The following is a 23,689-nucleotide window of genomic DNA, read 5'->3' as shown; positions in this document are numbered from 1 at the left end:
TTGATGGTACAGGACAGAGGCATAATGAAGAAGAAAAATTCCTTAGAAGAGCAGAGAGGAGGCACCGGCCTTTGATAAGGGGGACTTTTTGCTGCCCAGGAGGAGGAAAGATGGAGACAGTGGTACACACACACAGATACATGTGTAGACCTGGTGATTGGGAGAAGAGAGAGTCTTCCTCCAATCATTTCCATTTTTCACTGAAGAGTGATGGGAGATCACCAGCTATGATGGAGAGTGGAGGAAGGGAAAGAGATGGGGGAGGGTGTGTTGAAGAGCAAGTGTGAGGCATCTCCTCATGGTTTCTCACATTCTCTTTCCACTCCCAATGCAACAGTCCTAATTCAGGCCCTCACTGCCTTCATCTCTACAACCATGATGGCCTTCTATTGGATTTCTCATGCCCAGCACCCCACTAGACCCTCAACGTTTTATCTATCCATCCTTTGGTGAGATCCCCCTAAACCACAAATCTGGTGTGCCTTTGATGGCTTCACTGTATTTTATACAATGCTCCAACTCCTCATCTGGGCATGCGGAGTTCTCCATCGCTGGTCCAACCTATCTTAGGGTGCTTACACCCAATACAACCCTTCCTCTCTACCTGTCCCTGAACCACTGCAGCCTATTCATGACTCTCCTCAAATGCTATGAAATCTCTCACTTTTATGTCTTCGTTAAGCTCTTTTTTCTGCCTGGCATGCCTTGTTTCCTCTTGCAGAAGTCCTACCCATTCCTCAAGATCCAGCTCAAATCCCACTTATTTCAAAAAACTTACCAGATCCTTGCATTAAAATTATTTTCTCTTCCCATAGCTCCTTAGTCCTTTAAAGCTTATTATAAAAGATCAAAATCTGTCTTGTATTAGAAGCATATATTTATGCAGGTATATTTGTCTATATGTGGCCTTGCGTCGGTCTCTAAGGAAGGAAGAAAGGAACAAACGGAAGGAGGATGGAAGGGAGGGGCAGGAGAAAAGAGGAAGGAAAAGCAGCGGAGGTGCCTGTGGGCCTCCGTTGGTTCACCTCACTGGCTTGAATAAAACCGCTCAACATTGCCTCCCAAGGCCGGCAAAAGCCTCCGCGAGCCCCCAGCTTCTCTTCATTAACAGACTGCAGGCATCCCGGGCTGGCACACGCCTTCCGCCTCCCCTCTGCTCCCTCTCGCCTCCTTCCTACCCCCTGTGCCTCCATCTTAGGTGCCCAGTAATTGCATCAAATCTTAAGCAGCAGCTCCATCTCTGAAAAGAGCAGTGGGAGGGAATCGAGAGAAATAGGGCAGAGAGATGAAAATGTAACGTTGAAAAATTCATATGCTAAAGGAAGCACGTGCTCCGCTCCCCTCCTCTGCATCCCATCTGATCACATTCTGGCAGAGGCCTTGCTTTCCAGGCACATGCGGAGACCATGGGAGGCTGAGCCAAGACTGTGTGAAGTGACCAAGAAATCCCCTGTGAGCAGGGAGGGTCCACGTGTGTGCAGGAGGAGAGCGGCACTGTGCCTGGGGGGCCTGGGCTGCTGACGGGATGCGGGGCAGGAAGAGGACAAGGGTGGGAGACGTGCTCCCCTCTTACATTCAGAGCTGTCCCTGTAGCACCACGTCCCTCCCCTCCTGAGGAAGTCAGGCCTGGCTGGCGCTGGCCCCGCTGATTCCCAGGCCCCGTGTGGTTTCCCACGCCTGTTCTCTTTAGGAATCCTGAAAGGCAGGGCTCGACCCTGCGCCAGGGCGAGCGGCCGGCCTCGCTCCACTTGATTGAGCACTGTTTGCTCTGAGCCTGGGGCGGCAGGGTTGAGGCGGCGGGGCTCTAGTTGCCTGAAAAAGCCCGAGCCTGGCCTCTCGCTCCCCCAGAAAGCACTGCAGAGCTGCGGCCTGATCAATGCTGGGCGCTGATACCCACAGGAACCGAGCTCGCGATTCCCGGCAGGCGGCCGCTGCGCCCCTGCGGAGAGGAGGCTCCGGCTGCTCGACTGCGACCCCTGGCGGCCGTCGGAGAAACTCCCCGCAGAGCTGCACAAGCGAATGGGCCGCTGGACAGGAAGCGAAGGGAGGATTTTAATGGAAACTGGGGTAAGAAACATGCACCCCCAGATGGTGCAAGGCGGCGGCGGGTGGGGGGATGGAGAATGGAAAGAAAGCCAATTTTGCTTCCTTGTAATCCAAACAAGAAGGAAGGGAACAGTCTGTTAGGGATGCTGGGGGCTGATGAAGAGGAATGAAAGGGGGGAGGTGGAAATGTGAAAATCTGTTTATAGTTGGAAACGAATCTGTTTAATATGATGCTTACACAAAATAAGACTTATAAGTTTTTCCCTGCTCTGAACTCTGCTTCCTTCATCTTCATTTTAACTAGCAGTGGGCTCTGATCCGATTTTCTCTTTCATGCTCCCAAACCAGCTGTATTTTGAAAGAAGCATCTATTTGGGGAAATGAAACATACTTTGGCTTCCTCCAGTGCGTTCAGTGAGCCTGAGTCACAAAAGCCAATATAAGACAGGAGTCAAGAGCCTGGACACTTAAGACAGTGTGATTCCTGAATGTAAATCCAGCATATGGCACTCACTACCTGTGTGATCTTGAGCAATTTGCTCAACCTCTCTGAACCTTCATTTCCTTGCCTGGAAAACAGAGTGTGAGCAAAATGCACCTCCGGGATTGTGGCAGTAAAGAGGCAGTGGTGTCCCAGGTGCTCCTGTCAGGCAACCTCTCGGATGCTGGTTCTGTCTTCCCTTCCCAGACAGGCCCCTCAAGAACAGGCCAAGCACCTGTGAGTAACAGGGGTATGAGTCCTCCATCCCTTTCCCTGACTCCTTCCCTTTCTCTCTCCTCAGTTCACACAGCTCTCAAGCCCAGACCCAAATGTGCAAGCAGACCAGGCAGCACCCACAAAATGGTAGGTGTGGGTGTAGGTGTGTTTGGTGTACAGGGAGCATGTTGGAATGGAGCTGATCCTAGCTTGGGGTGGAGCCTGATGCCTTCAGTCAGTTCTTAAAGGCTGCGGATCAGTGTCCTTCTCTTCGATGTCAGCATTGCAAGCCTTCAACGCTTTGGGTATGCCAGCTTCTCCGCTAGCGGCTGGCACGATGAAGAGGTTCTGCAGGAGGCTTCTGCCCCTCAGGAGCATAATCTATGTAGTTGCACAGGTATGACATACACATAGGAAAGAACAAATAATAGAGAAATTAAATAAATGGCATGTGTAAAGTGTACAGTGCCAAGCACTGTAGGAAACCAGAGGATGGAAACTGATTCAGATGAAAGCTGAGAGCTCACTGAGCCCCAAGAGCCACAGACAGTGGCCATGGTGCTTTGATGAAGTGGATGAGCGCTTCTCTCTAACTCAAGATGTATCACTAGGAGGGTACATCACAGGTGTACCATCCACGGTGGGGAAGAACCCGTGCAGAAAATCTAGCTCCTCAAAGGTGAGAGTGTCCTGCAAACACTGGCCCATCTTTAGCCCCAGGACCTAGGGGCTCATCTCAGGGCATGACTCCCTTCCAAAGACTCCACCTCTGAGAGCATGCCTGCTCCATGCCCACATTCTGGAGAACAAAACTGAGCTGCAACTACATTTCTAGGGAGGACCAAGATGAAAGAAGATGGGGACCTGGTTACGCATGATTCTTTTTCCATTTGTGCATCAGTTCACTTCCATAAGCATCCATTTATCCATTTATCCTTTGTCCATTTATCCATTTACCCACTCAGTCCTTCATTCGTTCACTGCATATTGTAATTAGCAATTGTCGTGTGCCCAGCCCTGTGCCCTGTGGTATGAGGAGTACAAAGTAATTATGTGTTGCCTCTCCTTCTACCCTTAGCAAGCTTCTACATTACCCTATTCAATTTTAAGGACTTCCCGCTTTTGTCCCGCCCCATCAGAGGAACCAGATGGCCTCTGAGATTCACATGGTTCATTCCATTTTGGTAGCAAGGCTCTAATAAAGGCCCATCCCACCACTCTGGTCAGCAAACTCTCTCATAGCGAGTCTAACCACTTAGGTTTTACGGATCCACCCACCCACTTCCTGAAGGGACAGAGAATAGGACTCAATGTACCAGCCCCGGGGGATCAGATACAAACTCGTCAAGCCTCCAGCTTACACTAGCTCTCAGATGACTGACAGACGAGCTGGTTCTAGCCTGTCCCTCACATATGCCCACCGCCCCGGGGTGTTCACCGAGAATCATTCCAGTAGCCTTTTTTCCTTGCCTCCTGCCTCTCACTCCCACCCCCTGGCTTCGTGGGATTTGTGACAATCCGTGCTCTTTAAAATATTTTCTGGAGTGTATTTGTGAGTCTTTAGTGGTGGCGGAATGCTGTATAATTATCTCCCAAATCATCAGGCTCCTTAACAGGCAAATGCCGTTTTTTCCAATAAGTTTCTCTGGCTGAAGCACCAATAGGCCTTGTTGCTATGGAAACCAGAACATTTCTTTCTCTATTTCAATGGTATGTTGAAAGCTCTGCATGTATATGCACGCACACATATGGTGGCTGCTCGTTTTTTTCAGCTCTTTTTTTCCTTTCCTACCTCTGCTGACCTGTCTGGCATTTTCCCTACATCACATGTTCCAGAACGTTCCCCCCTCATCCACAGCCCCTGCTTGTCCCCTTCCTGCCTTTCACTGTGCCTCCACCTCCCCCTACCCTTCCATCTGGTGTTCTCAGCTGTTTAAAAAGAAATACCAGTTGGCTTTGCATGAATCTAAGAGAGAGAGGGAAAGAAAGGGTAATTGTGGAAACAAAGCTTTGCAAAAGCCTTTGATCAGCCAGGTGTTTCCTGCTGCAAGACTCATGGCCTCCCTTGGCCATATTCCTAGAGCATGGGGCTTCCTCAGAGGAGGAGAGGGGATGGAGAGAGCACGGATCAGTGCAGGAGTGAAGGGAGAGCCGAGCCGAGAAGCACCATCTGCTGCTGCTGCTCCTGGGCACGGATGAACATTCCTCCACCCAAGTCACTGCGTTCAGTTCAAGGACTGTTGGAGGAGGGGAGGGCTCCGTGGAAATTTGTTTCCTACTTCGTTTATTCAACAACTGTTTACTGAAGACTCAGTGTATGCCAGGCACTGTTCTAGGCACTGGGGATCTGCCGAGGGTCCCCGTCCTCAAGAAGCAAGACTTGCGCACAGATAATTGTTAAGACAACATGGTAAGTGGTGAGAGGCACTGTCATAATTAGGGGTTTGGGCTCTGGAGTCAGAGGAACTTAAGTTGGAGCCCCAGGCCACCACATTTCCTAGCTGTAACCTTGGGTGAATGACTAAACCTCATTAAGGCTTAATTTCCTCATCCCTGAAAGTGGCATCATAATGAAGTTGTTTCTGTTGATTAAATAAAATAATGAGTATTTATTAGCATATTGCCCAGCACACAGTCCATACTCAATAAATATCCATTACCGTGGTTGTCCTTATCATTCTTATTCCATTGTTGTGGCTGTAAGAGGGTCATGATGACAGGCAAGGGGACCACCGAGGGGGGCATCACAGATGTCAGAGAGGAGAGATTGGCTCAGACATTTTCTAGGTAGGAAAAGTGGGAAGAACATTCTAGTCAGAGGGATCAGTGTGTGCAAAGGCATGTGGTGTGGCCTGGGCCATGAGGACACTGATCACCACCTTAAGGGGATTGAAACTTTAATTAATCCCCTTAACACAACTGAGCAGGAAGTTCTCAGGCTTGAGTGACACAAGCAGATAAACTGTTTAGACAGAAGAGCCTTTCTTTGTGATACCAAAAATTAAGTGATTTTGTGATACAAAAATGCCAAAATTAAGGGGATCCTGAACACCCCTTCCCCCCACCCCCAGCTTTAAGAGTAAGTGATACCAGGTGATCCTAGCCAGCTCCACGTATCAGTACATCCCTTGCTCCAGTTTTGCCCCATTCTTCCAGCGCATTCCAGGCCTGGGCATCAGGCTATCAGACGCAGCACACCCTAGTTACATAGCCTCGGACTAGACACTGATGCAATGGGAGGGGTAGATGAGATGGCCCCTGTAGTCCCTTCTAGCTCTTGAAAACACGACTCTATAAAGAATTTAAGGGAGTGGTTGGTTGGCACTGGAGTTGGAATGGTTGGCAAGGGAAAAAGATGCTCTGTGTGTGACGAGCAGTGTGATGGTTGAAGAGCCAGCAGAAACACTGGAGCAGATGTGCAGGCCAGAGAGGCCAGGCGTGGTTTGGTGGCTGAGCCTGTGCTGGAGGGGAAGAAGCAGAAGGGTCAGTGATAAGTCAGAGACTAATTCTGTTGTGCTTGGAGGCTGGAAAAAAAGAGAAGTCAAGAGTAAGATTGGACACTCTGGATCTGGCCTTATTAAAAAGGAAGCAGCAGAATGGAAAGATCTGTTTCAGGTCGTGCGGTGCATCCACTCTGCGCTCTCAACACAGAGCGAGCATTCTGGAACTTTGCAATCTAAAATTATGCCCAATTTTCTTCTGCCTTTGGTTTAAGATAAGACAATGATATCTGAAAATAAGTGTCAGCCTGGATCTGCCAAAAGGAGATCAGAGCTGGCCAAAGGTAATGAGCCAAACTCATGTGACACAGTGTCCCATATCTTATCCACTCCACAGCTACTTGCCCTTAACAGGGGTCTACGAGGATTACAATGAATGTTTATATGTTGGGGTGTTAATTTTCTCTTAAGAACTCGTAGGGAAGGGAGATTTTTTTTCCCCATTGATTGATCAGTATTCTTCATTCTTTCAAAACCATAAGAATAGATTACTTCTGTAATTAGAAAAAGGCATGTATACACGTGTATTTAAATGGATTTGATGAAGCTTCAAGATATATAGGTAAAAAAATTGTTTTTACGTAAGGAAAGGTTGGAGGGGAATGGGAGACACATAGGCCCTACTATGTGCAAGGCGCTGGGTAAAGCTCTCCATCCGTATTATCCCATCTGGGCCTCCCAACACCCATCTGAGATAAATATTTTCAGACTCTTTTACACACTAGGAAAGTGAAGTTAAGGTCAGTTGAAAAACTTACCCAAGGTCGTGCATCTAATCAGTGCCCGAACTTCTCATGCCCATGTTTGCCTGACTTCAAGGCCTCCAGCAGATCTCCATTTACACTAATGAATAGAAGAGTGAGGGGACAGCTTGTTGATCAATAACAGGGTTGACCTTTGACACAAATTCACGCACGTTACCACTTTTATCTCCTGGGTCCCCCTCCCCAGAATCTGGTGGGTTGCTGAGTGACTTCATCATGTCCCCTCACCCTCCACATTTCCCCAGACTCCAAAATGACTTTTCCGTCTTTCCCTGCCTCACCTGAACTCCAGTTCTGTCCACTTACAGCTCAGAACCCCCGCTGTTAAAAAGTCAGTAAATTGATTGAACTGATACAAGAGTGTGAAATCTATTGGGGGTATTTTTAACTTTCCTAGCCCTGTTTTCTTCATGAAATCTGAGAGAACCAAGTGACTATCTGACTAATAAAGTCGAAGACAGTCAAAAAAACCAAAATGATGACTTTCAGGTAGAGGAAAGGGAGATATTTGGGGCCTGGTGGGTTTTTTTTAAGTTTTATTGAAATATAATTGACACACAATAAACCACCTGTATTTAATGTATACAATTTGATAGGTTTTGGCCTAGGTAGACATTTGTGAACCATCGCCACACTCAAGATAATGAACTTCTCTGTCATGCCCAAAAGTTTCCTCCTGTGGGGCAAATGGGTTTTTGATTCCCTTAAATTGGACCAGTTCCTGAGCAAGGTGACTTTACGGATAAGAGTGACTCTGGTAACCAAAGCAGAGCTCAATGACATTTTTGTGAACTAAATGTAGCTTTACAACTAAATGATTTTTTTTTTTAGCCAAGGAAGATTTTCCCTGAGCTAACATCTGTTGCCAATCTTCCTCTCTTTTTTTTTTTTCATGTGAGCCGCCACTGCCATAGCATGGCCATTGACAGACAGGTGGTATAGGTCTGCACCTGGGAACCAAACTCGGGCCACTAAAGCACAGCGTGCCAAACTTAACCACTAGGCCATCGGCGCTGGCGGTAGAACTAAGTGATTTTTAAACCTGTTCACAATTCTGGAAATAATTCTGGAAAAAAACAGGCTGTGGACCTCTTTGCATATAAAAATCAGGTGGGGATGATAATCTCCAGAAAACACACAACATACCTGAGAGCATTTTCTACACAATTCCTGGTTAGGAGAATCCATTGGCACTGACCATGGGTAAATTCTACGTTGGAGACTTTCAGCGGAAGTGAGTCTGTCATCCAGTCCCATGGACCACACTAGCAGATGTCACAGCTCACATCCACTGGGGCTGGAAGGGCGTAGCCGAGGACCAAGGACAGTCCTTGTTTCAGATAACTGTACAGATAGCCCAAATTTGGGATTTTGGAAAAATTGAACTCAAGACTGGGGAAAGATATATCAGCAGACTGTCAGTTCCTCAAGGACAGGAGGCATGCTCATTTACTTTGGTATCCCTAATACCTATATTTCCTAGCATAGGCCTAGAAGTGTTTGTTGGAAAGAAATGCTGGATCATTAATTACGATACCTATTTAAAATGAAATGCTCTCTGGTTTCACATATGAATAGGACTCCTCACGGTGGCTACTCACAGAAATCCACCGCTCTAGAGGTGAGGCGGCAAAGAAATTACTCGGGAGACAGGCTTTCACCAGGATCTTTTGCAGGACGGCAGGGGATAAACACACAGTGCCAGCATGTATGTGGACATCTAACGAATGTTTGGGAGTCAGGGAGGACCTCCCAAAGGCTCTGGCCTCCAAGCCTCATCCCGGTTATCTCCAGGAGTCCTCTTTTCAGCTTGGTTGTTACACATTTTGTATTACACCAAGCTCTACAATTCAGCTTCCTCATCTAAAATAATGGACCACTTCAGAAACTAATAACTGGTCTTGGGAAAGCCAATCTTATTCTGGAGTGAAACAGCACATTAACTATGTGCCTGGTGAGTAACACCACCGGACACGGGCATGTGAGCCACTGCGGGGCCTAAAGATGAGTGGAGAGTAGGCTTTCTCAGTAAAATATTTGTGTCAGGTTCTTGTTTTTATCAGAGCACGAACATCTGTCTTAAAATATGTTCAGAGACTGCTTTGTGAGGAAGAAAAAAGACAACAGAACGGAGAAAGTAGGGTGATAACAAGGGAGAGAGAATGAAGAATAAAACTGGTGGGTAGAGCAGTGGGGAGGGAAAGCTTGAGGAAAATGCAGGGGGAGGATAAGGAGGAGAGAAAGAGGCTGGAGAATGCTAAAAATTGAGAATCAAAAGCCAGTGGAGAGTGAAAAAGACAATAAATGTAAAAGGAAGGACCTACATTGATGAACACACCTTAGGGGAAAATCAAGACAAAGAACAAAGGAATTGAGGGTGTGAGCCAGCAGCGGATGGAGATTCAGCACCCAAGCAGCCTGGCCCTCCGTGTTGCCGAGGGAGCCATCTACTGCCTCTAAGTAGAATTGTGGAGCTCGGAGAACAAGAGGGCTCTTGCAGATATAGGATAAGATCAGTGCACTCCAGAGCCGGCGCCCCCCTCCCTTGTGAAAATCTTTGGGGGCAAATTGGAGACAACCACTTGTGTCACAAGAGCCTCCGTGAGCCCTGTTCCTGAGGACATCCTTCTCCGTCCTTCACCAATTCCCAGCATGTCCTCTGGTATTTCAGACCAGATGCCAGGTGAGGACAGCGGCTTCTAGAAGTCTTCAGGGTCTGGCCCCTTGACAGTGCAGTGGGATCTCTGTCCCAGCAGCGTTTGTTCCATATATTCAGGCCAATCTCTGGAACAAGTGCCTATCGGGGATTTTTCAAGAGTCCCCAGGATAGGAGGACTACCTGACTTTGTTGTAAGATACCCTCCAGCTACTCAAACCTTGAAATAGCAAATGTTCCCCTTAAGAATCTGTCTGACTTTTTTTCATTTACTATTTCCTTAACCTGTTTTCTGTGGAAGACATGAAAGGCATTCTCTGAATTATGGTGATGTTGATTTGAGGATGCTTGTGCTGGTGTAGACATTGTGCTCACCGCAGCAGAGCTTACATCCCTAAATCGTCAGTACAGACAAGAAACTCACAGCCAGAGGTGGACAATATGGCTGTGTTTGAACAGGGAGCTTATATGACCACTGCAATTAAATTAAGAACACTAATGGGATTAACCAAATTTACCGGCTATTATGAGGTCATTGTTGATCAAACCTAAGAGTCTCATGGGACGGGTCTTCAAATCCCCTCATTCCACCTCCAGGGAGGATGGTAAACATCAAAGATGATATTATGTTCTCAAAGTCACATAAAATTGGTCGTCATGTCAGGAGATGGAGTTGTCAGTGAGTAGAGCAAAGGGGACACCATTTCTGTTATTCATCCCAGTTCATCCCTTTAGTTCCATCTCTTGCTATGGGTGATTAAGATAATACCTGGGGCTGCCTTCTCTCCAGGATTATCTACCCTTTGAAAGGCCAGATAAGATCCAGGAGGACTTCGGAGGAAAGGGGACAAGCCCAGCTGAAGAAGGCCAGAATGGCCTGGATAGACAGAGGATGAGTTAGAGCCAGGCTAACCTGTACCATAAGCCCTTAACAGGGTGCCATTCTTTCTGGTGCCTCCATAATGTCATGGGAGATATTTTCTCCCGGCAAAGTGATGATAACTCATGGGGTGGTGGTAACTCAGGCTCCAACAGTTAGACTGACTTCCTTTGTCTTGATCCTGTTTGCTCAGGAAGAGTGCATGAGAGGCCGGAACTAAGCAGATCCTGACCCAGAGCTCCAAGTTCCCAACAACGCTAAGAATCTATGACTGGGGAGAAGGGACACAACCTTTTGCAGGGAACCAGTAAGTATCAAGTCAGACAGAGGAGCAAAGAGCATTAACTCAGAAAAAAACAAGACACAAGTTGAAGCCTAAATGCTATTGTAACTCCATGCTGGATGTTTTCTTTTTTCCTCTTTGAGGAAGACTGGCCCCAAGCTAACATCCATACCCACCTTCCTCTACTTTATATGTGGGACGCCTGCCACAGCATGGCTTGATAAGCGGTGCCCTGTCTGCACCCGGGATCTGAACCAGCAAACCCTCGGCCACTGAAGCAGATTGTGAGAACTTAACCACTGCACCACCAGGCCGGCCCCCAAATGTTTATTTTTAAATTAATAGTTTATTGAGTGCCTTCTAGATACTTTTTAAAATTGCTTATTGAGTGTCTGCTAAGTACTTTATATATATATTATGTCATTTAGTATTTATTCAAACTCTACAAGGTAGATATTATTATATTCACTGTTTCAGGTGAGGAAACTGAGGCACAGGGAATTTAAATAGCCTGTCTAAGATCTTGCAACTAGCAGGTGGCTTAGCGAGGTCCCTCTGACTTCCAGTCCCATGACTGCCATGCTGCCTCTCTTGGAGAATATCCCCAGAACATGATTGAGCCTGTCACTTCAGTCCCAGAGCACCTCCCCGAAAGCCCTGTACAGCTGCACACTTCTGACTCTTGCTGGGGGAATTTCTCCCATTCAGGTGCGTGCTGACTGGCCAAATGAGACATGATGGTCTGGAATGAAGAGTAGATGGGGCTTGAGTGCAGGGAAACCCTTTGGGGTCTGATTTCAAGGGAAGGAGACATGGCCATCTTAATGATTTCCAGCATGCTTTGGCAAGAGGAGGTAGAGGGGAAGGGTGACAGCCATGGCTGATGTGGTTGGCAACAGCTGAAGCTGAAAATCACCTCCTGCCTACAATTATAAGTCATCATTCCCGACATGGCCAGCCCTGGAGCCTGACACGGAGAGGACTCATATGCACAGGGCAGAAAGCAAGGCCAAGAGGGCCATCTCTCTGGAAGAGTTCAAACCATGACCAAGACAGACCCACGGCATTTCAGTCCTTGCAGCAGTAGTTGGACTGGAGGGGAGAGGGACAATGATATGGTGAAAGAGTTCTTCAGAGAAGTCTCCAGAAGGCTGGCCCCCATCCCACTTCTACCCCTAACTTGGTATGTGATCCTGGAGAAATCGTTGACTCTCTTTGATCCTTGAGTGAAGAAGTCCCTTGTAATCCTAAAATATTCTGATTCTAACCTGAACCTATTAAATACTCTATATAAAGCTCTCCTCTCTATGGAAATCAAAAACAAAGGTACCTCTTGTAAGAAATAGAGCAATACAAGGGTTCAGTCCAAAGACAGGCATAGATTGGTGGCTAGCTTGCCATCCTGAGGGCATAAAGGAATGGGTCTCTTCCTTTCTTCCTCTTGTGTATCAGTCAGGATACCTTTGGCTGCAGGAAGAAAATACCCTGATTCAACTGGTTTAAACAGTATGGACATGTATTTCATAAGAAGTCTGGTAGGCCAGCTCCAGAGTTGGTCAACTCATCGCCAAGAGCCCAGCTTCTTTCCATCTCTCCCCTCTGCCATACTCCAAGTACAGCTTAATTCTCAGAAGTAGGTTTTCCACAGGGTTACAAAGATGGCCGCTATATTTCCAGGTGTCATTACCACGTGCTACAATGTCTAGTAGAAGAAGAAAGTCAGTCTTTTTCCAAGCATCACTTTTTTAAGAGCAAAGAAACCTTTTCCAGAAGTCCTCTGATATCTCGTTGTCCAGAACTAGTCATATGCCTAATCACAGGCATCACAGGCAAGGAGAGTGGTACCACCCTGACTGAGTCTGACTATTAAGGATTACCTGAGAGGCTGGGGTAGGGCAGAGACCTGAAGAAAATCAGGGATCCAGCAGCAGGAAAGATCCAGGGGTAGCTGTGAGGTTGGTAACTATAACAAAGGCTGCTCTTTGCTTCCCAGTACCCAATTTCCTCTTCTTCCATGACAACATAAACCCTCGTGTTTAACTGGGCAGTTTACTGCCCAGAATAAAGATTACATTTGTCAGCTTTACATTTGCACCACTGTGTGTGGCCATGTCATTAAATTCTAGCCAGTGAGATCTAAGCAGAGGGACCATGCAGAGCTTTTGAAATGTTGCTTAAACGAAGAAAACTCAACTTGGAGACCTGCCAACTGTATTCTTCTGCTTTCCTCCTTTCAGCCTGCAATCCAAATGTGATAGCTGGATCTCCATCAGCCATCTTGGACCATAAGTCGACCTTGAGGATGGAAACCACATCCTAGGCTATGGTAAAGCAGAATGACAGAAAGAGCTCAGCCTATATCCATACTTATGTGGGAGAATAAACTAGTGTATGTTGAAGCCATTATTTGTCTGGGCTGCTTACCACCAGTCCAATTCTTAACTGATACAGCAACCAGCAATCAATACTACACCCCAGGAGTTAAATTACATTGGGTAATTGAGTTTATGCTCTCAGTTTAGGAATGCATGAAAGATAGGATAAGGCAGTGAGAAGTTTTGCAATCAATCTGATCTGAGTGCAAATCCTGGCTTTGTCACAATATGTGTGACCATTGGCAAGTGACTTCACTATTTTGAGCTTAGTTTCACCATCTATAAAATGGAGCTGGCTATTCGTACTTCAAAGGGGAGTCATGAGGGTTAAGTAATAAGACGTTTGCAAATTACCTTGTGTTGCAATTGCATATAACAGAGGCACGATACGGGGTCCTAAATGCTTTAGAAAATGGTCACAGAATCTTAAGGACTTAGATACCACGTGGCTCAAATCTCTCATTTTCGTAGAAGGAACTGAGGACCACAGAGGTGAAATCGGGTTCCCAAAGGCTCTCTGAGGTCCCCTGTTGGAAGGCACAGTTGTCCTGATTATTCCCCACAAAGGATACCTTCATCATCCTGTGTCCTGCGTAGTATCTTCATCGCCCATGGCCCTTGCTCCAGGACTTCTCTTCTGGACGCTGTGCCCAGCCCCTGACGAGGGACAGATGCTCAGCCCTGAGCACCAGCCACTGAGATGGCGTTCTTTTCCTGCACTGATATCATCAGTCACATCATGTGGTACTACTTTAATTGCTGTCCTATTTTTGGAAAAATAGATGGCTAAACATAAGCAATTTTTTTCTCAGCATTTTTTTGGTTGCTGAAGCAAAGTGCTCAGTAAATAAGGACTGATTTGCATGACATTTTGCATGAATAGCAATGTTGAATGAACAAGGTAACCGACTTTGAACTGTCGTAGGCATTCGATTCAATTTTAAAATGATTTTTGTTGTTAATTCCCAGTAGATTTCCACTGACATAAAAATCAACCATAATTTGGGAGGCCTCTGGTGGCTACAGTGGGAAAATACGAAAGCAATTACAAGCCTGTGTGTGTGTTCAGCTAGGTGCGGTATTTATGCACACTTGGCTGTGTACATTTTCCAGGCATGGGGAGCCTGGTTTTACTCTGAACCCCAGGTGGTGTCAGAGTTTGGGGCCTTATCAGGGTCTCACTGAGAGTCCAAGAGAACTCATGCTGTGCTTTCCCAGGCTGGGAAATTGAGTTTATGCTCTGGTCAAAACAGCACCCACAGAAACTCAAGGTCAAGAAAACCAACTACAAAGTTCAAACAACCACAAATCTTATGTTCTAGAGGTACTAATGTGTTCCAATTTTGGCTTGTATACTAAATAGATAGAGAGTTCCACACTAAAATAACTAAATAAAGACTTTTGGTGTCTTTTCCACCAGCACAATCAGAATGCTCCATCACCCAAGAAACGTGCTAGGTGTGACTACTTGTTCACATAACTCACCCAAGGGCATAATTGCAGAGCAGGCAAGGATGAATGACGAGGAGAGAACAGAATATAATAATGATTCTGCTCTGGATTTATATAATGCTTTTCCTCCTCAGAGGTCTAAGTGCTTTCACTTAGATTAGAAGATAAGGGTGGGTATGATTATCCCCATTTGAGGATAAGGAAATAGAGTCAGAGATGTAAACTGTTGGTCCCAGACTTAGAGTAAGAGACTTTTAGAGGTGAATAATATCCTCTGACATTATCTTTGTAACCCTCTCATTTCTCAGATGAAGAAACTGAAGTCAGGATGATGACGAGACTTTTCCGAGACTGTGTCGTTAATGGCCAAATAACACACCTGACCCTTCATGGAGCCGAAAACAAAAATTAAGCTTCCTAGAATCCTGGTAAATAAGGTGGTCCATGTTCAAGTCCAGCTTTCCCAGGAACGTAAGCACCAAAACTGAGACTTCTCAGCCAGCAACTCCAGAGCAGGGTCTCCCTGGGGTCACCAGGGTCATGGTCAGAGACAATGTCTGCTTACAGAATCCTAGGGAGGTTTATTAACTTCCCAATGAAAGTAAGCAACACAATAACTCAAGAGATCTCGTGGGAGTAAACTTTCACAAAATTGGTATAGAGAAATCCCCTCACCATATTATAATAGCACTCAAATTTCCTACACAACTCCATCTCTCCACCCTTATCATAATTACCCACATCCCATAATAAGAAGATGAGATGTTACCAAGAGTGTGGAAAGCCTTGGTAGATATTTGTCCTCAGGGATTCTCCTCTGAGGGTGTTGGCCTCTCTCCTGGGCTGTGATGCACCATGATCGGTAGGACCAGGCACCCAGCCTGTGGAAAGCCCATCAGGGTCTGGATTCCCCTGAAGAGCAGGCTCCAGGGCTGTGCCCAGTGTGGAATGAAGCCGCAATGGCCCGGGCATCGCTTCTGGGCTCTTGGGCTGCAAGAGGCCAGAGTAGCAGCTGGCGGGGGTGAGAACTCCTAGGCTGTGGAATAATGGGCAGTGCGCCATGAGAGAAAAGGAGCTGCCCCAGGCCCTTCTCCTTTCCCTGCAGCTCTGTCAGAACAGTACATGAGGGCTTGAGCAGAGGCTGCAGCCACACAGAGCTCATCCTATCCCTACCTCTCTTCCTCCTGCCGGGTGGCCTCAACATCTTCTCCACAGCTCCTTGCTGCAGACGTTCTTCCCGCCCTGGGGCATCTACTTTGGGTCTGTGGTAAGCTCTGTACACTCCTACCACCGAGGAGGGTAGAAAACCCTTACCCTCCCTCTCTCCAGCCCCCTACCCCATCAGCCCCACTTACAACCTCCTCATTTAGGAAACCCATTTCCACTGCTTCTAAGAGAAAGGAAGGGTGCTCCAGAGGTTACACACCAAGCCCTTTTCTCTCAGATATAATTGTTCTTCCCAAGGTCCCGCATCCTCACATCAAGAATAGATCCTACTTAGCAGAAATGGAGATGATAAAGAATTTCAATTCTAAATCACAATGTGTTCTAAGATGCAAGGGCAGGTATGACATCACCAGTAATTCAGATATTACATAAACATTTACCGCACAAAGCCACTATCCGGGGGAACAGGAGAGGAAAGGAATGACGAGGGGCATGGAGTTCTTCACTGAATTCCTTTACCCTGCTGGCTGCTGCTCAGTTCAGCTCACCCCAATTTTGTGCCTGTGTTCCCCAGGGAAGCCTCCCAAACGGGATATTTTGTCAAACTTCTTAGGGCATGTAGACTTTGTGGGGTGCCCTTGAATTCTGAACTTCAGTGACATCTGCGTCTATTAGGCCCCAGATTCACCACCCCTCCCGCCCCACCCCATTCCATGTCCTGGTTCCCTCCCAGTGGCCAGCCACAATAACATGGGCACAAACACATCCCAATGCTCAGTTCTGGGTTTCTGAGAACTTAATATCTAGCTGGACTGTTATCCAGACCTCTGCTTCCCTTCCTCTCCCTCCTGCTGTCCACATTTGGGCCATTTCACTGCTTATTAGCACCTCATATGGAAGACACGAAGGAGTAAATGTGAAAATCTGATTAGTCAATTTTGCTCTTTTCTGGAAGCAGTGGTGAAAGATAGGTTGCAAAAGCAGGCAAAGCTGTTAGCTGTTGAAATCTGTAGATTTCAATTAACCTTATTTCCTCACAGATAACAGAATTGACAGTAAAGTTATTTTCTCTTCAACCTTGTTCAGAAACAAAATATTTCACTTCTGATACCAACTTCATGCCAAGTTGACCGGGACCCATAAATAACCCATACTCTCTGGGCAGCACCAAGAACTCAAAGCGTGGCGAGTGAACCCCCAGGAAGACAACAACCCGAAGGTTTCTGGGGTCCCAGGGAAGTGAAGCCCACCTCGCTCTGCCTTCGCTGTGTTCTCTTTGTGCCTGCATGTGCCAGCCTCAGCACTATGCCCTTCCAGCCCACCCTTCCTGCATAGGCTTCATGCCCCCCAGCACGGTCAGTCTGGCCTCTCACGGCCCTGATCACGCCACCCCTCTCCTGCTCGACTCCTTCCACAAACCCAGGTCTTCTAGGCCTGCTTAAGTCCAGGAGCACCTGGAGACCTCGAGACAAAGCCAGTTAGCACTGCTAACTGAACCGTCCTCCTCAACCCCATCTTGTCCTCACGGCACACACTGTGGGCAAGGCCTGTTGCTGCCACAGTTCAAACAGGCACCGGGGCAAGAATGGCAGCAGCCCTGTGCCCTGGAGCCAGGCCCACCTGGCTGCAAACCCAGGTCCTGCAACTCTCCAGCTCCACCCACAAGTTAAGTCAGCCTCAGTTTCCTCTTCTATAGAATGAGACTGGAGATGAATCTACCTTCTAGGTTTATTTTGAAACCTAAATGAGACAAAAATATAAACCGCTGGCCCGGGCTGGGCAGAGAATAAGTTCTGGGTGCATGGCGATTATGGCCACTGTTAGCAATGTCCCCACCACCCCAGTCACAGCACGGAATCCTAGTCGGCCAGCACCTGGGACCATCCCTGGGCCAGCTAATGGTGTTACACAGTGCCAGAAGAGATCCAAGGCTGTGTGGCTTGTACCTCAGTGCTTTCTAGGAGTTTTAGTAAAATGTCTCTTCCGGGGTTTACATAGATTCCTCTCTCTCCCCACAAGATGCAGACTGTGTTCACAACTCAGGAGCCACTCCCAGGCCATTCCCACAATTAACACTTAGTGGTCCAGGACCAAACTGTTACTGGGCAGGCACCACTCCTTCTTCCCTTCCAATGAGTTTGTCCCAGGAGGATCCTCAGTTCTCATGCAAATAAGCTACTAGGAGACCAGGCTGGTTCCCAGATTCATCTGAATGTACTTAGACTTAAGGCAGGTGTTTCCTCCCACCTCAATTACAATTAGAATTAAATTATGCTCCCTTTTAAATTGGCAATTCGTACCTCTGGAACCATTAGAACTCCGACCGCGGCCCCTGCTCAGTCTCCCTTGCACCTCTCCTCCCCCCTTCCTCTCCCTGCTCTCCTTGTAACTGACAGCTCCTGGCCTCCCGCCCTCCCAGGTTTTGCGGGCAGCGCCATCTTCTGGACGCATCCTCAGCTGCACCTTCACGTCCCAGGAGCAGGGGTGGGGTGCCAGGAGCTGCTCTAGAATGAAGGGTTCTTCCCCTCTGGCAATACTGCATTAACTTTACCATTCTGCTGCAGTTCCGCCACACTTAATATTTTCCTTCTAAAAACAGGGACGTTAGAGAAGAATGAAGGGCCAAATGTAAACAACACCTATACATTATAAATTCCATTTTAGACAGTATTTTACCTTAAAAATATGATGTGTTAGCATGATGACTACACATTTACATTTCTTTTTTCATCTTTTTTTTTTCTTCTAAGTATCCTCTCATGGGAAAGCGTCAGCTTTGTAATGTGATATAATGGTATACCTTTCTGCCCTAGTATAAAAATAATCACCAGTCTAGAGACCCTTCCTGAGTAAGAAACAAAAGGATATAAACCCTCCTTGCGAGGTCCAGAAGTAGGCTTGGGTTCCTCTCCTAATGGAAAAGCCTTGTTATTATAGAAAAAATGTCTCATGGACCATGAATTTCACTTCTCACTGGGTCTCAGGAAAAAATCCAGGATGGTATCCTAGCTACCCTTTAATGCTAGCTACCTACAATTCCTACTTAAGAGTAAGTCGCCTGAAGGGAAGAGAAGTTCTTTTTTTTCTGAAAGGAGGATTTCCAATTGCATTTTCCTCTTAATGATGTTGAATTTATCATTTGTAGTAGGTCATGCTTTGTCTATAAGAAATCGTATTATTGGTGGTTTTAAATCATCCAAATTAATAATAGTAGCAGCTAACAGTTACTGAGCATTTACTAAATACATTATTCTAAAATCTATATCTGTCTTAGCTTATTTATTTCTTATAAAAATTCAATATGGTAGCATGGTACCCATTTTAAAGATGGGGAAACTGAGATATAGACAGAATTAATTCCCAAAGTCACACAGAGCCAGGCTTTGAACCCAGCAGTCTTGCTCCAGAGACTATGAGTTTAGCCCTAACTACATTCTGCCTTATGATAGACCAGCATCCCCAAGGTGACACACCAGCGAACTTTCCAGGAAAAATGAAGGAACCGTTCTGACTCCATAGCTCTTTCCTGCCCTCTGCTTTCCTATGCATTCATCCATCTATCCATCCACAACCCTTATCCTAATCCTTAGCACATTAGTTAAGTGGATAAAAATATAGACAGAAAGAGAAACAGAAAGATAGAGGCAAAGACGAGAGAGAGAGAACATGTGAGGCAGGAGGCAGAAGACAAACAGACAGCAAATGAGGACACTCTGACCCAGGGTTCTTAGCCCGGAGTCCACGGTATCCATGAACTCCCCGAGATTACATGCAAAGTGTTGCGTGGATGTGCATTTTTCTGGGGAAAGAGTCCTCGCTTTCTGAAGATCCTCAAAAGTACCCATGTCCCAGAAAAGATTAGAAATTACCAATTGCAACAGAAAACAAAATGGTGCACACGCCAGCCACGTTCTCTCTTCTTTCACATGGGATCATCTACTACACAATTCACGTCCTCCCTTTGGGTCAAAAATTTCAAGAAAACAAAAAGGAAGCCTAGAATATCAAGAAAGACTGAGTATCTTCAGAACTCACCAACATGTTCTTAGCTACTTTCAGTAGTTAAGGCACCAACATAGATAAGGAAGAGAGAAAGAGGATCCTTTTACTAAGGATCTACTTACTATAGGCTAGGCAGTTAATTTTTCTAACAACACTGTGTTGTAAGTATTATTATTGTTCTCATATGATTCATTTTTTAAAAAAGCCTGAGTCTTTGAGAATATAAGAATTAGGCCCAAGTTCAGGCAGTTAACAAGGAGCTGCCATATGAGTCAAAGGCAAATCTGTCTGAAGTTATAAACCCAGGTTCTTCCCTCTGCTTCATTTTGCCTTGGGAAAGGCAGGAAGGCTAATCCTTGTATACATCTCTAATGACCCTGGCAAATCTTTCAAAATGAGTATGGGTATGTGTGTACATGTGTTCTTGGGACAAGGTAGCCAAGCTCTGTTGCACTTCTGATGCAACAAATATTCAGAAACAAAGTTCATTATGTGGAGATTATGTAACTTAATGCTGCTGTTATTTCTAGCTTCTGAATCCTTCCATTAATTCATCACCTTATTTCACAAATTACACTGAGCAATTCTCTGTGCTAGGCACTTGCTTCATCGTCTTGTAACATCATCCCCAAAAGACCCCGCAGTCCCTGCCCTCAGAAGCCTCGATGTCTAGCAGAGCCCACAGGCATGTGATCAAATCATTACAGTACTGTGGGATAAGGAGTAGAGTATCAGAGTGTGCTGAGTCCAGCGGTGGAACAGAAACGGAGCTTGGTAGGGCCAAAATCTTTAGTCTGGACCTTACAGAGTTAGGACTAGTTCCTGGCAAATAATATGTGCTGGTTAACTTCTTGTGTCAGTTTGGTTGGTCCTTGGTACCCAGATACGTAGTCAAACATTATTCTGGATATTTCTCTGAGGATGTTTTGGATGAGATTAACGTTTAAATCAGTGGACTTTGAGTAAAGCAGATTGCCCTCATACTGTGGGTGGGACTCATCCAGTCAACTGAAGGCCTGACTAGAACAAAAGACGGGCCTTCCTCAAGCAAGAGGGAATTTGGCCAGCAGACAGCCTTCAGACTAGAACCGCAGCATCTCTTCCTGGCCCACCCTGCAGACTTTGGACTTGCCCACCTCCATTATCATATGACCCGATTCCTTCAAATAGATAGATAGATAGATAGGTAGATAGATAATTAGTTTGTTGCTGTTGGTTCTGTTTCTCTGAAGGACTTTGACTAATATACAATGTGAGAATGTGAGTAGGGATAGTCTAGGCAGAGGGAACAGCATGTGCAAAAGCACAGAGGCATGAAACTGCATGGAAGCGTTGGGCAACTATATAGTTGAAGTTGTTTATTTAAACCTGTTCTAAAGCCCAGATTTACTGACTGGCCTGATCACTCTATGCTTTGTTCCCATAAACTAGATTCTAGGAATCTAATCTTTTGATCAGATCAGTCTGTTTGACCATCCCAGTGCTTTTGAAAGTGCATAAATTGCTTTCATTTCCCTAAAGTAATAAGTCTCAGGGACTAGTTGTAAGATTTCTCAGCTGGAACAAGCGCAAGTTTTATCTGCCACCTTGGCAGAAGCATTCATAACTACGACTGTCAGGAAACAAGGTGTACTCTGGACATGACACTCTTTTTTGCCACAATTTTTGCATCAGTATCCTTGGGGAAAATGTGTATCAGCCAAGATTCTCCAGAAAATAAAACCACCGGGATGTGTGCAGTGAGTTCAAGGTAATCTGCTGGCAGAATTCCTTCTTGCCCACCATCAAGAGACTCCCGGATGCAGCTGAGATGAGTCATGACAATATCTTATCAACGTCTCTGAGCCATGGAGTCTCTTTAAAGCTATCTGAATGTTGTACTTGTGCCGTATGAGATTCAAGAAGTTCATGAAATCCCTGAAAACATTTGTAAAATTGTGAACGTATATACAAGTATCTGGGAGAAAGGTCTACAGCTTTAATCACGTTTCCTCGAGGGACCCATAACTCACCCCCCAACCAAAAAGAAAAATTAAGAATATGTGCTTCACTGGTGAAAGATTATTGACATTTAAAAGGACAGAGTTATAACTCTATGACCCAGGTAACTTGACATATATGATTCAATGACTTTCCAGAATTAATAACTGTGAAAATAGATTCCTAAATTTCTACTGCTTCATTCATCTTTGTTGGATTGTGTCTCTTCTCAAAGTATTTGGCCAAATCAACAGTTTCTTTCTCCCTGATAAGGGAGCATCAGGACCAGAGAGTGGGCATTACGAGACTTGGACCCAACCTGGTCTTGGCTCTGACACTCATCTGCTGTGTGACTTTGATAACTCACTCCACTGCCCTGAGCCTCTGTTACATTGCAAGGGTTGGGTTGGATGATCTCTAGGATCCTGTCTGACCTTCATGGTATTATCATCAGTGACTCTGAATTACTGTCATCTGCCCGTTGGTGGCATTGCTTCAGGCTGCTTTGCAGTGTTCTGGACAAGTGACACCTCCTTAGGCCTTCCTTCTACCTGCCCCTCTGATGGAGCTGGACATCCATGCAGGTTAGCAAAGGCCATGCAAATTAGTCTCACTGAGAAAGAAATGCTACTCTGCAAAAGGGAGAATTTTAATATAGTTCAAAATTCAGAGCCACAGAACTTACACCGTGATTCTTCAGGCTGTGAACACCCACTGTTATTGAAGGAGGCATCACTGAGTGATTAGGAGTGGAGAAAGACCAGTGACAATTTTACAGGATAGTTTGAAAAGTGTTCTGATTATTATTTTTATCTCATATGATTCATTAAGGCTGTTCAAAAGAGTCTTCCACAAGGGGTGAACTGCAATCATTTTTATTAGCTATGCCACATCTCATACATTAGCTATATTTCGCACCTCAGGAAATCAGTTGCTCCAATGAAACTGTTTGATGCAATGAAAAAAATATTAGATTGAGAGTTCTGAGACCTGAGTCATGATCCCAGTCATCCATTTACTAGCCACATACAACTCTGAGTATGATTACCAGTATGAATTCACTGTCTGTCTGTCCTACTTGTTTGGGAGTCCCTCAGAGTCAGAGGCCTTATCTTATTTCATCTCTGTATCCTGGCTTCTAGCACAGTATCTATTACACTGCAGGCATTTAATAAATACACTGGCTGAATGGACAGAGAGGTAGTCGGATGAATGAACAAAGTTTCACTCTCTTTAGGCCTCAATTTTCTTATCTGTAAAATAAGATCTGCCACATAAGGTTGTTGGGACAATCAAATGAAATACTATATGTAAAGCTTCATCCTGCTCTGTATCAGAAGAGATGAGATAATCTGAGAAAAGCAATCTCTGCTAATAGACTAGTGGTTAATAGAACATGTGTTGAGGTGTTAATCCTCCCAGAGTATGTCAGAATCATTGAACTTTGATTCAAAACAGTAGTTAAGAGAGTGGATTTCCACATTCTTGGATTGAAAAAGATATTGGAGACACATGTCTCCTGCTCCCACAGATTACTTCACTGGTGACTTCCACCCTCGACCATCCTATTATCTCCAAATCCTGCATTGTACTTTTATCCAAGTTAATTCTGATTAAAATGACCATCAAGGCAAGAAAATAAAAGGGAGACAGTGGCACAAGAGGGCAGATTATTGTGAAAGGCTTAAAGGGGACTTTCGATGTCAGAATGACATCTTGACCAAGATTACTTGGACAGAAAGAAATCTGAGGTCCTCTGTAGGACAGGCTAACTGGGCTGCCTCTCCATGCCCCAGTCAATGTCTGCATCCTTCAGTCCTCTCAGCAGGGCTGGAAGAGGCCTCTGCAGAGCCTGGAACATTCACAGAATCTGCCTTTCCTCGGCTG

The 23,689-nt window shown here is 45.8% G+C and overlaps 1 long non-coding RNA gene across 3 annotated transcripts; it reads left to right on the top strand.

Annotated features, from left to right (window-relative positions):
* Positions 1–1,484: 1,484 nt before the first annotated feature.
* Positions 1,485–19,081, top strand: LOC123287587 (uncharacterized). Of its 3 annotated transcripts, XR_011497081.1 has the most exons (6): positions 1,528–2,067; positions 2,829–2,890; positions 10,737–10,850; positions 13,064–13,152; positions 13,673–13,945; positions 14,962–19,074. It is a non-coding gene; the product is annotated as an uncharacterized lncRNA (long non-coding RNA). The 3 variants fall into 3 exon arrangements; XR_011497082.1 differs by lacking the exon at positions 13,673–13,945 and having other exon boundaries at positions 14,962–19,081; XR_006530928.2 differs by lacking the exons at positions 13,673–13,945; positions 14,962–19,074 and having other exon boundaries at positions 1,485–2,067; positions 13,064–13,608.
* Positions 19,082–23,689: the final 4,608 nt, after the last annotated feature.

The sequence above is a fragment of the Equus asinus genome, chromosome 22 (genome assembly GCF_041296235.1).
Source record: "Equus asinus isolate D_3611 breed Donkey chromosome 22, EquAss-T2T_v2, whole genome shotgun sequence".
NCBI classification, from domain to species: domain Eukaryota; kingdom Metazoa; phylum Chordata; class Mammalia; order Perissodactyla; family Equidae; genus Equus; species Equus asinus.
The sequence above is the reverse complement of the archived record's forward strand: the minus strand, read 5'-3'. Positions and strand labels throughout refer to the sequence as shown.